The sequence below is a fragment of the Notamacropus eugenii genome, chromosome 1 (genome assembly GCF_028372415.1).
Source record: "Notamacropus eugenii isolate mMacEug1 chromosome 1, mMacEug1.pri_v2, whole genome shotgun sequence".
NCBI lineage: Eukaryota > Metazoa > Chordata > Mammalia > Diprotodontia > Macropodidae > Notamacropus > Notamacropus eugenii.
The window spans coordinates 142,947,023-142,959,955 of NC_092872.1; the positions used below are offsets into that span (position 1 = coordinate 142,947,023).

Consider the following 12,933-nt stretch of genomic DNA (forward strand, 5'->3'; position numbering starts at 1 on the left):
TTTCCAGTCATCCTGATGAATATCTGGTCACTGGATCAAGATGGCTCCAGAGGAGAAGTGAGGCTGGTGACCTTGCATGGCCCACCCTCACTCAAAACAAAGTCAAGTGCAAGTTATATCATCATTTCTCTGATAGCATGGTCTTCTTTGGAAACAAAGAATGAACGCAACAATTCCTTGGCTATTTAAATCCTCCATTTTCACCATAAAGACGACACCCCCAAAGCCACTATTATCAGTGTCCTTTGAAAAGCATTTGATACAAGAGTCTAATCATATTTTTGGTGGTCTGACAGCAACCACATAACCATCAGTGAAACACTTAACCTAAAATCACAGTCTCCTAATGTGTTAAATGCAGGAAAAAAATCCTATAGTCTCTATCTCCCAAGGTTGTTGTCAAGGTCAAATGACAAAATTATTATTAAAAAATCTCAATAATATAACACTTTAAAGGTATACATAAAGGACAATGATGACTTATTTCACAGGAACTCAGAGTGGGAATGGACATCAGAAGTCACCTAAGCCAACTGACCAAGAATCTCTGTACAACATTTCAAGAAGTTGTCCTTCAGCGATGACTTAAAGATCTCCAATTAAGGGTAACCCATTTGCCTCCTATAGCAACCAAATACATTTTGGTTATTTCTAGTTGTTATGAAGATTCTTTCCTTACATCAAGCCTCCATCTGCAATACTAACTTCCATCTGTTATTCCTAGTTCTGCCCTCTGCAGCCAAGCAGCATAAATCTAGACCCTCTTCAAATCTCAGTCCTAAAACTACAGGCATCTGTCCCCCAGTGCTCATCAATCCTTGTTTGGCATGGCAGACAACTAGATAGTGACCCTTTAGTGCTGCAGGTGGTATTTTTTTTCTCACAATAAGAACACACAGTTGTCCTCCTTAAATTACATCATCTGTTTACAGAGACCACCAGACTCTGTAAGAACGATGGGGGAATATTCTGTGCTTCTGAAACAGTTACATTGAATACTGTTTAATTCTAGAAAATCAATTTTTCCCTGACATCTCTCCTTAAGGAAATGTGCCTGAAAGATGGACTAGAATAAGAAAATCCTTGTCTTGTCACAATTGCTTAATTAGAAATTTTATCCAGAAATTTATCCAGAAATTATCCAGAAATTTTATCCAGAAATTGTCCAGCTTGTTTTATTTCCATAGGTCTACGGCACCTTGATGCCCCAGGAAAACTTCATATCTTGTTTGTGGACCTTGAAGTTCACACCCTCCTCCTAATGCAAATTCTGTAATTTTAAGTGTCCAGGAACTTATTGAAAAATATTTTAGTAACAAAGTAATTGAATTCCTTTCTAATTCTGTGTATTTTAGTTTGTTCATTAAAGACATTTTGAGAAGGGAGTCCACAGTCTGAACTGATAAAGTTGTCCAGAACCTTAAAAAAAGTCAGAAAACTGTGATGGAAATCTATGATTCAGTTGATGAGTTAGAGAACTAGTTCCAGTACCAGGCCAATTAGATGACCTCTCAAATAACCATCTGTATTCAGAAATCATCTAGTTGCTTTAGTTTCTTTCACCTTAAGTACGCCACCCCCAAATCCAGTGTCTCCTTATATTTTAGTGATCTTTAAAGAAAGTAGCTTCAGGACTTAAGCACTGCAAATGGCAGGGGAAATGTGAAACGTGTGACACATTTTGAAATAAACAAAAGAATTAACATTTATCTAACGGAGGACAATGCTTCTGGTAGCTGATGCCCGCCCCCTGCTGGCTCACGCAGTTGGTGCTCCGGAATGCAGGAAAACTTCAGCGGACGTGAAAATACAGTTTCTTCTGTCAGGTTATAATGAAGATAGTAAAAAAATAAAAACAAAATAAAGGCCAACTGTATCCTGACCTAGGGAATGTCATTTTGGAAAAATCAAGATAACAGATGGAAGCTATGAGCCTTTTGTAAAAGCAGGGAAATCTACCAACAGTTGATTTTATGCAGAGAATGACATCAGACCCAAAGAGGGGAACGAGGGTAGCTGTCCTTGAGGATTCCAATACCTATTCCCCTAAGGTGAGCCTGGTAACAATGACAGCAGAGGTGTCTGTATGATATGGCTTGATGACCGAAAAAATTAAGCAGAAATGGAATGCAAAGATTGCTTCAGAGGAGGCAGGGTTTAATTTAATTTATGACTCACTTTCCTTCAGCAAAAATTCAATAATGCAGCATTCTTTCTGCATCCACATGGTAGATAAATGCTGCAATATTGAGATGGAAAACTCAGCACTATAGAGATGTTATCACTATATCACTTAACAGAATAGATATTACAGCACAGTTTACTGTAAAAAGACTGGCTGCTAAATGAATCAGGTCTCCATTGACTTGATTATAAAAATCAGAGAAGGGTTCTGTCAGAAATATTCTTGCTCTCTGGCACGAATAACATTGTACTTAGAAATAAAGCTTCTTTTTAATTGAATTTTAAAGAAATTTTAATTCTGAATAATGCTCAAAACAATGCTATTATTAATAGTTTAAAAATAAATAATGACTAATAAAAAGCAAGTTGTTTTTAAATTTAGGCTTCCCCAGTTCTAAACTGTCTAATGGATAATCTCATTAGTGGTTGTTGGCATAGCTTCACGCCCTCTGCCTGAGTGACCTAGGACAAGTCACCTTACCTTCCTGGGAAGCAGTTTTCTTATTGATAAACAGGAGTGAAAGAAGATTAGATATGAAGACTTCTAAAGTCTCTTCCAGTCCTAAATCTATGACCTTATGGTATCAGATTGTTATATTAGCCAGGTGTTGGAGCTTAATCATGACATATAGAAGGGGAATCTAGTACTCTGCTGATGACAGTACCAAATGCATGGATCAGTATATACTTGGGAAATGCTGCTATATGCTAGGCTCTGTGCACGGGGGATACAAAAAGAGGCAAATGAAAGCCCCTGCTCTCAAAGAGCTTACAATCCAACCAGGGATAGGATGGTATGTACAAGCTGACATCATGGGCTCTACTCTTCCCTTTCCCCCTCAAATTCTCAAAGTTTCTGCAGAGGAAAATGTATAACTAAGTGCAACTGATATATAATTGATTAAGAACAGAGAAGAGTCTAGTTCAAGTACTGTGTGGACTAGATGACCTCTCAGGTCTCTATCAATGCATAGATTCTGTAATTTTATGAATTCCTGAAGTTTGGTCATTTGAAAATAGTGGAAAAATTTTTTTAAAAGGGAAAGGAGAAGAGAAGATAATAGAAGAGAAAAGGGCACTCTTCTGATGTCTCCGTATTCTTCTTTCCTATCAAACCTCCCTCACCAAGGGTTTCAGATTTCTAGATGCTATGAATACCCTGAAGCCTATCTATATTTAAAGTATGATTTTTCTGTATTTTCTCATTGAGAAAAATTAAACATCTAGTCATGAATATGTTCACCTTTTCTTATGCACATGCAAACACAGAAAAAGGTCTACAATTTCTTCAGTTTACTTCAACTCCCTCTACTACATAGATGTCAAGACATCTATGGCCTTTCTAGAGAAATCATTGGAATGTGACTGAAACACTGAGAAATTACATTAAACAGCTCATAAGTGAGCTCAAATCTTCCTAAATCTAGCACTCAATCTGCTCTTCATCTTCTTCTCTCAACATACCTAGAACCACATCATTATCTTATAATGACTTTGTTATAGACACAGTAGTTAGAACCCTCACTGATTGCCATCACCTATACTCAAACAGTACAATTCCACGAGTACAGAAAATTCTTCTAGGAAAGATTCAACCAAGACTTATGAAACACCTATGAACCAGGAATTGGGGATGTGAACATGAAAAATGACATGACTCCTGCCTTCAAAGAGCATTTGAATTTATTAAAAAGATTGCTGAAGTTGAGTTGCCAAGGAAGGGTCTCCTGAAGGAGAAATGATTGATCCCAAAAGGCTCAAGAGATTTGCTGGCATCACTGAACAAGTGGTTAGGGCTCAGACAAGATGAGGAGAATGTACAATTTCTCAACTGCATCATCGCTGGTTATCAGAGTAAAGCCTCAGGGATAAAGCAAAGAAGGAGGGCAGAAACCACTGGGAAAGAGTTGTTTCAGATTCAGACAGCAATAGGGGCCACTAAACCAGACATAAGGATTCCTGTGGGTCACATATTGACCTAGAAAATCATGCTAACATTATCTCTTTTCTGTTGTATTCTTATTTACCTTGTTAAATATTTCACAATTAAATTTTAATCTGGTTCTGGTACATTCAAGATCACTGTGTTTTTTGATGCCTTTGCATTAAGAGAATAATAAATTCCAGAAGGATTTGCTTATAGGAGTCAATGTCATATAGTACTGGATCTAGGGTCAGGAAATGTGGCTTTGAATCATGTTTCAGATTCCTGCTATGGATATTTGCAATTTAACCTCCTTGGGCCTCTATTCCCCTATTTGTAAAAGAAAGAGGTAGGACTAGATGTTTTTTGAGCTCCCTTTCAGAAACATGTGATCTGCTTGACCAATAAATTTTGCTTATATACAAACCTATGATGAGGTACCAAAAAAAAAAAGTACAGCTAATGCACTTGACTCACAGAAAACCCATAAAGCCTCCAGAAAAATTATGATATGGATTAAAGGGGAAAACAAAAAAACACCTAGCATAGATATTATGTATTTATATATTTTATATGTGTTCATATATTTTATATATGTATGCATATTTATAAACTATAAAATGTATATATAATACATAATATGTTTATATCATATGTACATATGTGACCATGTATGTAAATATGAATATATACCTATATATCAATGAGACGGTCAAAATTAGATTTTTGGCCAAATAACATAGCACAAATTATTTGAGGAATGTGATTGTGTAGTGTCAACTTGAACAACGTGTGACATAGAATTCTCACTTAGGGACCTAAACTGACTACTTTCCATAGAGCAAATGAACTAGGTGACTTTCACCTTTATGTTGTGTCACTGACAGAAAAAGATATGTCATAGAATTGTACATAGAATTCCATACTAAATAATAGTGATTTGGTTCTTGTTAAAGTCTCTCCTCCCCTCCCCCAGCCAAAACAAAACCAAACCTTTCTTATATATTCTCCTTCTAGTCATCTTTATTCCCGTAAGTATTTCTGTTGACAAGATTCAGGTTTTTATTCTCCAGTGAGAATACACCAAAGAATACCATGAAATCTCAGTAGTGTAATGCTGTAAATATTGAGTCCCCATGCATGAAGGTATCCACAGTTCTGTCTGAAAGCCCGTTGTGAGCTCCCAGGAGCTCCTTTCAGTCTGGAGATGAGAGTCCTTAAGCATGGTACCTCATTGTCTCTATCATTGTCTGAAATAGGTGTGTACACCAAGTGAATGTTGATTGATCTGGGCTTAGAACAGCAACAACAAGAAAATGCCTATTGTGCCTGACACATAGAAGGTGCTTATTGGAGTCCTGAATGCAGAAAACTTATAATTAGCCACAAATGAAAGTTTCCTTCTTAGGCTCTTATTAAATGTAATGATAGTCACTTACTTGGAGGGGCATCACAGTACTTTGATAAATCTCAAAAAGGATTTCTTTAGGGTTTAACAAAAAATGGCTTCTGGTAGAAGCAGTTTGGTGTAGGGGGCAGAAGACTGAATTCTTAAGCCTTGGTACCATGTATCATGATACAATGGAAAGGACACTGGCTCAAGAATCAAAGCACCTGAGTTCAAATTCTGTCTCTACTGCCTGTAAGGCAAGTCACTTAATCTCCTTCAGCTTCATTTTCCTCATCCATAAAATGAAAGGCTTGGACTAGATAACCTGCCAAGTCCCTTCCTGTTCTAGGAATCTAGATCTCTATGATCCTATGATAAGGAAATCTTGACTCAGTCACTAAACTACCTGTGGGCTACTTTAAATAAGTCCTGACTTCTTTGAACCTCATTTTATTCATCTGTAAAATAGGTGGGGGGGGGGGGGGAGGGAGTTGTCATTAAGGTCCCTTCCACCTATAAATCTATGTTCTTAGGAGATTAAATGAGTTACATTTCTGATTAAAGATAACATTAGCATGACAAGTTGGTGACACTGTGGAATGGCAATAGAAATTAGCAATCCACCAATTCTAATAGAAATTAGAAATCCACCAAGGAACACAAGACAAGGAATATATGTTGAAAGTAAATGGAGTTGCAGAAATAAGTCAGCACCTATATAGGCGTTGGTTTTGTTTGTTTGTTTGTTTTAAAGGCATGGTAGCAAACAAGAGCATTGGTGTGCCTCTAGAGTTGTCCAAAGAAAGGCCACTCATTCTAAATGTGTAAATGATCCCAGAGTTCTTAACCTGAGGTTTATGAACTTAATTTAACTATGTTGACAACTGTATTTCAATATAATTAATTTATTTTATGTCTTTATAAAAACAATTCTGAAAAAGGATCAATAGGTTTCTAGACTGCCTGAAGAGTCTATAATACCAAAATGTTTAAGACTCACTCAACAAGTTCAACCATATGCACCATACGAAAAAGCATTCAACCAGAACACTTTGCTTAAAGCTCCATATTGAGACAGATCCCACTCCTTCTGGAGTTAGCCATTGCACTTTTCAGATAGCTTTATTTGTTAAAAAGATTTTTTATAAGACATTTCATCAGACCTAAAATTGCACCTCTGAACTTCTAGTCAACAGTCCTCTTCCTACCTAAGACACAGCAAATGAATGTAAAGCATTTTCCAGCTACATATGTGTCCTATACATATGCACACTTGAAAATGGTCATCATGACCCATTCCCCCAAGGTTCTTCTTCCTGAGACCAAGCATTTTACCACTAATCCTCATGTAACCAGATCTTGAAGTATGGAGGCAGAATAACCACCATACGTTATACATCAGGCAAGTCACATAAATTTGATCCACAGCTTTTCCATGTGTAAAACAAGGACTAACTGGCACCTAAAATCCCCTTCAACTCTATATGATCTTATATTGCTTTGATATCCTAATTACTCTCATCTGGACACTCTCCAGCTTTTCTAGGTCCTTGTTAAAATACTATGCTCATTACTGAACATAAATCTCTGGATTTGGCATGACAGATATAGAGTATCATGGGACCATCACTGTATAAGATCTATATGCCATGCCTCTAATAGCAGTACAAGGTAACACTGGATTTTTTAGCTGCCATGTTATATTGTTGAACAATATTGAGCATACAAGGCCACTAAAACATTAAAATCTTTTCTGACTATATTGTCTAGTCGTATCTCCCTTAACTTGAAAAAATGATTTTTCCAAACCCAACTGTAAAATTTCAGCTATATTCCTTTTACATTTCACTTTGTTAAAATCAGCATAACATTCCAATCTGTCAAATCTTTTCAGATTCTGACTGTCACCCAAGGTATTTGCTTTCCCTTGAAGTTTTGTTGGAAAATATGGTAAGCAAACCTTCTATCTATATTTGTCACTGGTGCAATTAAATGGCAGGTATAGAACTATACAGAGATCCGTGGTCCATTTCAACTGAGACCTCCTTCTACACTGACAATTTGAATCATAAATGACTTGTATTTTGGTCTGGCTATGAGGTAGTTTCAAAGTCACCCAACTATACTATCACAAAGTCCAGTAGTGTAAAAAAAAATTAGTTTGAGGGTCATACAAAAATAGCTGATGGGCAAGATTTCACCCCCCCCACCATAATTTAAAGACCCTTGGTCCTTTAGTCCACAAGTCTCCCTTTTTCCTTAAGAATAAAATGAGAAACTTTGATAAATACTTTTTAAAATCTCAGGGAACTATATCTAGATCATTCTCCTGGCTTTGTAATTTTCTCAAAAAAAAAAAAAGTGTATTCTGGCATGGCCTATCCACCATGCCAATTCCTGCTTTGTAATTTGGCCTACCTACCTGAAAGGTATTATCTTTTATAATAGATCGGTTAGGGTTTTCCAACTTTGTAAAACTTCCAATATAAACAAATAGGTTTGCAATTTTTAGTGCCATGAGAATGGAAGCAAAAGCCAGTTTTCTCAGGCCCCACTACAGCCAGTATTCCTTGTCACTACAGTGATTATTCATGAATAAATATTCATGAAAATAGCTGCAGATGAGATGCCTGAGAAACAGAACAATAGATTGGAAATTGGAAAACATAGATCAAGTCCAAACTACCACTTATCAGCTGGGTGACTTTGGGTAATTTATCTCTCCTCTGACCTTTAGTTTCTTCATCTGCAAAATGGGGTAAATAGTCATCGAGGAAGCATTTAATAAGTACTTACTATCATGTGCTAAGGACTGGCAATACAAAACACTCTCTGCCCTCAGGGCACTCACAGTCCAATAGGGGAAACAACATGCAAATGACTGTATAAACGAGTTATAGACAAGGAGGAAAAATGGAGATAGTCTCATAGGTAAGACAGCAAGATCAAGGAGGACTGGTAAAGGTTTCTTGCAGAAGAGAAGACTTTAGCTGAGACTTGAAGGAAACGAGAGAAATCAGGAGGAGCAGATGAGAAGGAAGAGAGCTCCAGGCATGGGGACAGCCAGAGAAAGAATGTAGAGGCCATAAAATTGTGAAAATTAAATATGCAAAATGAGACCAATATGTATAGACAATATGTGTAGAATTTGGCGAATGTGAGATTTGTTTTTACTTGACTATGCACAGTCATTACAAAGGTTTTTCTTTTTTTTTCTCTTCCATCTTAGGTGCAGGAAGAATGTGACAGAGAGAAAAAAAATGTATATTCATTTTAAAATAATAATGAAAAAGCAAAAAAAGCTTTAGAAAACACTATAAATGTTTTATTTTTAAGAAGTTCATTGATAATTATCTAGTCTGCATCTAGAACTGAACCATTGGGTAATTAACTTTAAATATTGTCAAATAATCATGTCAGATAACCAGCACATTAAGACTTCACATTCTAAGAAGATTCACAAATTTTATTATCCTCTTGCCCAGAGATTAGTTCCCATTATCTCTCATCATTTCCTTAGATTTCGATCTTTTTTGGACAGTCTAAGACAGGGTCCTTGGATACACACAACTTTTAATCCCAAACTATATCTCACTCCCTGTCTCTGAAGCTGGTTCATTTCCCACCCAATACCAGAGATGTTGGGTCATTTTGGCATAGAACTGGTCCAAAGTAGTGCATGGAAGTTCAGCTTAGTCCCATGTGATCCTTGGTGTAGATAATCCCAGTTGAATGCCAGAGACCACTCCAGGACAAAACCAATATTATAACTTGCTCTTTAAAGCCTGGATGTCCTCTAGGACAATTTTGCCCAACTGGGCAAGAAATAAACTATTCATTTCTACATACAAAAAGTCTTTTCTTCTATACCCCAAGTCTCTGATAAGCTCAAGTGGATTTTTATATCATCTAGAGAATAGAATTTAATTCCTATACTAAGGTACAAATGAATAATATTGTGCTTTCTAAAGATTTTGTCACACATTCACAACTCCATTTTACCTCTGTTTCCAGTCTCCTACCCTCTACCAAGTTTTCATATGATCCAAGAATGCTAAATAATAATTGAAGTCTCTAAGTAACATGACCAAAGTAATAGCCACCCCAGAAGTAGATTTGAAGATGGAAATTCTTTGTCATGGCAATGCATTTCAGAACAAAGTGTCAATGTTTGGAATAATTATCTTAAAATTGAGTGCTAGGTCAAACAATAGTAATCATACTCAACAAACAGCTTTGTCTTTATTAATGGCCCTTCTTGAATAATGCTCCAAATTCACTCTGGAGTTAACTAGGCATGAAATCTTATAATATGATAAACCTAGATGATATGGGAGGAGAAAGATTCTATCTTGAAATCAGCCTCTACTTCAGTAGGAAACGAATGGTCACATATAGTTGTGTTTACTGTTTATGTTTCTCTTTCCAAGTTCCCATGTTATTCTAGCCATAGAAAAAGACAAAGTTGCCTTGCTCATCTCTCCTTGAGACCAACCATAGATTAATACGCCTCTGTACCTCACCTTCAAAGTTAACAAGTCCTAGATGGACTGCTCTCCATTTTTCCTTGCTTTCTAGATGAGTAAGAAATTGTTTGTATTCAGGATAACCAAGGAAATATGTCAATCAATGGATTTCTCAGTTGTGTGGCTTATAATAGACCTTTTTAAACTGATTGGTGCCCTGAATTGGTGTACTCTGGCCCTTTTGCCACAACATTAAAAGAGTCAAAATAGGAAGCTAAGAAATAGCTGGTTTCTCCCCTGTACACAGAGTGACTACCACCAAGTAAGCCCCTTCCAACCTCACCCCTCTCCCTCCTTCTCTAACTTGTCTCGTGTCTCTCCCTTCCCTTTCCTCTGAGTGACAGAATTACTCGCTTTTTCTCTGCTGATCTTAAAAGCTATCTGAACACTGTGGGACATTAGGTCAAAGGGGAAAGTACTTTGAATCCCAAATAAACAAAAGAGAACGATGAATAGCTTTTAAAAATGACTGTTCTCACCTCTGTAAATACTAAACACTCAGTGTTAGATATTCATAGTAAAATATTTCCTATTCCCTATGTAAATAAGTTTATTCTGATAATTTTACTTTTTTAACGATGCATTAAATATTACCATGAAGGTGCAGTTCCTTTTGGGTCACAGTTATAGAAGTACAGACTTTATGGGCCTTATGTAAACACCTGCCTGCTATGGACAAAGTGCAAGTATATTTAAATGCCCATATGGGCTCATACTGGCCTCTGACAACCATGTAAATCTATTCAAAGAGCAGGCAGTCTGTAATTTATGAACCAACTTAGAAATGACTCACAGAAATAAAAGAGCTGCTGTGCATACCACACAGAGAAGGGGGAGATAAGGCTTTTGATGTAACTCTGAGTTTAGAGGTGAAAGAAAAAGTTATGAGAGTCAGAAACATCCCAGTGTAGCAGACTTTTAAGAAAAGCTGGACTGCAACCATGATGACTACCCTGTGAAAAAGAAAAATCTTCCCACTTTTCCTGTATTCTTTTCACTTTTAACTCTAACACTTCTTGAAATTGTATCAGTTATAGCTTCATTTGAGGCAGCAAGCAGATCTTTTTAAAAATGCAATATTTCTAGAAGTGTAAAGGGACTATTAGCCATTCACTCAATAGCGTGAATTAGTTTAATCAAATTACCTCAAACAATTAGCTCAAGTCAGCTGCACTGATGTAGGAAGAGATTTTTGATGGGACAGAAAGGAATATGATTCCCTATGCTTATAGGAATGCTTGGATTGGTGAAAAGGGGGCATAGCTGGCAAGGCATCACCATAAAAATATTCTCTTAAGTGAAATTGATAATCTCCTTGATTACTTTGGCCACTGCTTCCTCCCAGAACGTCTCTTCTTCCAAGATGCTCTTTTCTATAGGTTCCCTGCTGATCTCTCCTGCTCATTCTCCTTTACTAGATAATCATTCTTCAGCCATCCTCAAGCATTCATGCTCCCTAGGCTTAGTCCTGAGATCTTTTCTGTCTTTAACCTCACTCCCTCAGTGATCCTATCCACTCCCTTGGGTTCAATGTGTCACATGTATATAGATAATTGCCAAATCTTCATTTCCTAATATTTGTCCTGAATTCTTATCCCATACTCCCAAATATACTGGACATCTCTACCTATATCTCATGTCACAATCTCAAAGTCAGCATCTCTGAAAGAAGCTCATATTTTCCCTCAAACTTGCCTCGACTTCAAAGTTCTCCTATTTATTTTAAAGGTACTACCACTTTTCTATCCATATAGAATATACCCTCATAGCCACTTTTGATTCTTCTTTCTCTCTCACCCTTGTTATCTAAGTATTTATGAGAATGGAAGTATAGTATGTATAGTAATCTATAGCAGGACTTATGCCAAGTTCTGTTAATCCAGCCTCTCTAACATCTTTCACATCTACCTCCTCTTTTGGTAAACACTTTCATGGTACACTCATCTCTTGTTCCCACAATTGAAATAGCCTCCTAGATATAAGGAGACCCTAACTCCAGCCCTTCTTTGCAGAGGTATAGCACTTTGCGAGCCGAACACTGCACAAGTATAAATTTCTTTGATGTGCTGACAAGTTTTACTGATCTTTGTTTTTTCTTTTTTGTTACAAGGGATAGCATTCCAAGTACAGAGGGTATGGGATATCTTTGGAAATCAAAGTGATATAAAAATTAAAAATAACAATACATTTTTAAAATAAAAATTCCCAATTGTTCTTTCTGCTAATTCTTGCCTTCCTCAGCAATCAAAATGATCTTCTCATGGCACAGGTCTGACCTCTGGTCAAAATCTTTCAGTGTCTCTCTATTATTTTTATGATAAGATACAAACTACTTAGCTTGACATTTGAAACCCTACATAAGTTGTTTCTATCCTACTTTTTCAATCTGATTTCCTCTTAACTCTTTCAAGGGAGCCAGCATGGTACAGTAGAATGAAGGCTTAATTAACTTGGACTCACAAGATCCTGGTTCACATCCTAGTTTTGTCACCTACTGCTGGCTTGACAAGCAAACTGTTTTAGCTTCTTTAACCCTCAATGGACTACTATGCAAAGTGAGGGGCTTGGATTTAATGACCTCTAAGGTCGCTTTCAGATGTAGATCTCTGATCCTTTGTACTTCACATTTCAGTGAAACTGAATTATCTCTTCTGTGAAATCCCCATGCCACTTTTTCCCTCTGTTCATTGGTAAAGGACATTCCTCCTAGATACTAGTAGACCTTCATCTCTGCTTTAGGAGAGAAGTCTTCTGTGAAACTTTCACTGATGCCCTAGCTGTTATTGTTTTTCCACTTTCCACATCAATCTCATCTTGTCCCTTTCACTCTCTACCTTGCATATCTTAGCTTGCTTTTACATATCTGTAAACACGTTGCATATATATCATATCTCCAGTAGAATGTAAAC

At 36.8% G+C, this 12,933-nt stretch overlaps 1 pseudogene; it reads left to right on the forward strand.

The window, feature by feature from the left end:
* Positions 1-12,933, forward strand: part of LOC140529116 (metaxin-2 pseudogene) — a 59,266-nt pseudogene that overhangs the window by 27,253 nt on the left and 19,080 nt on the right.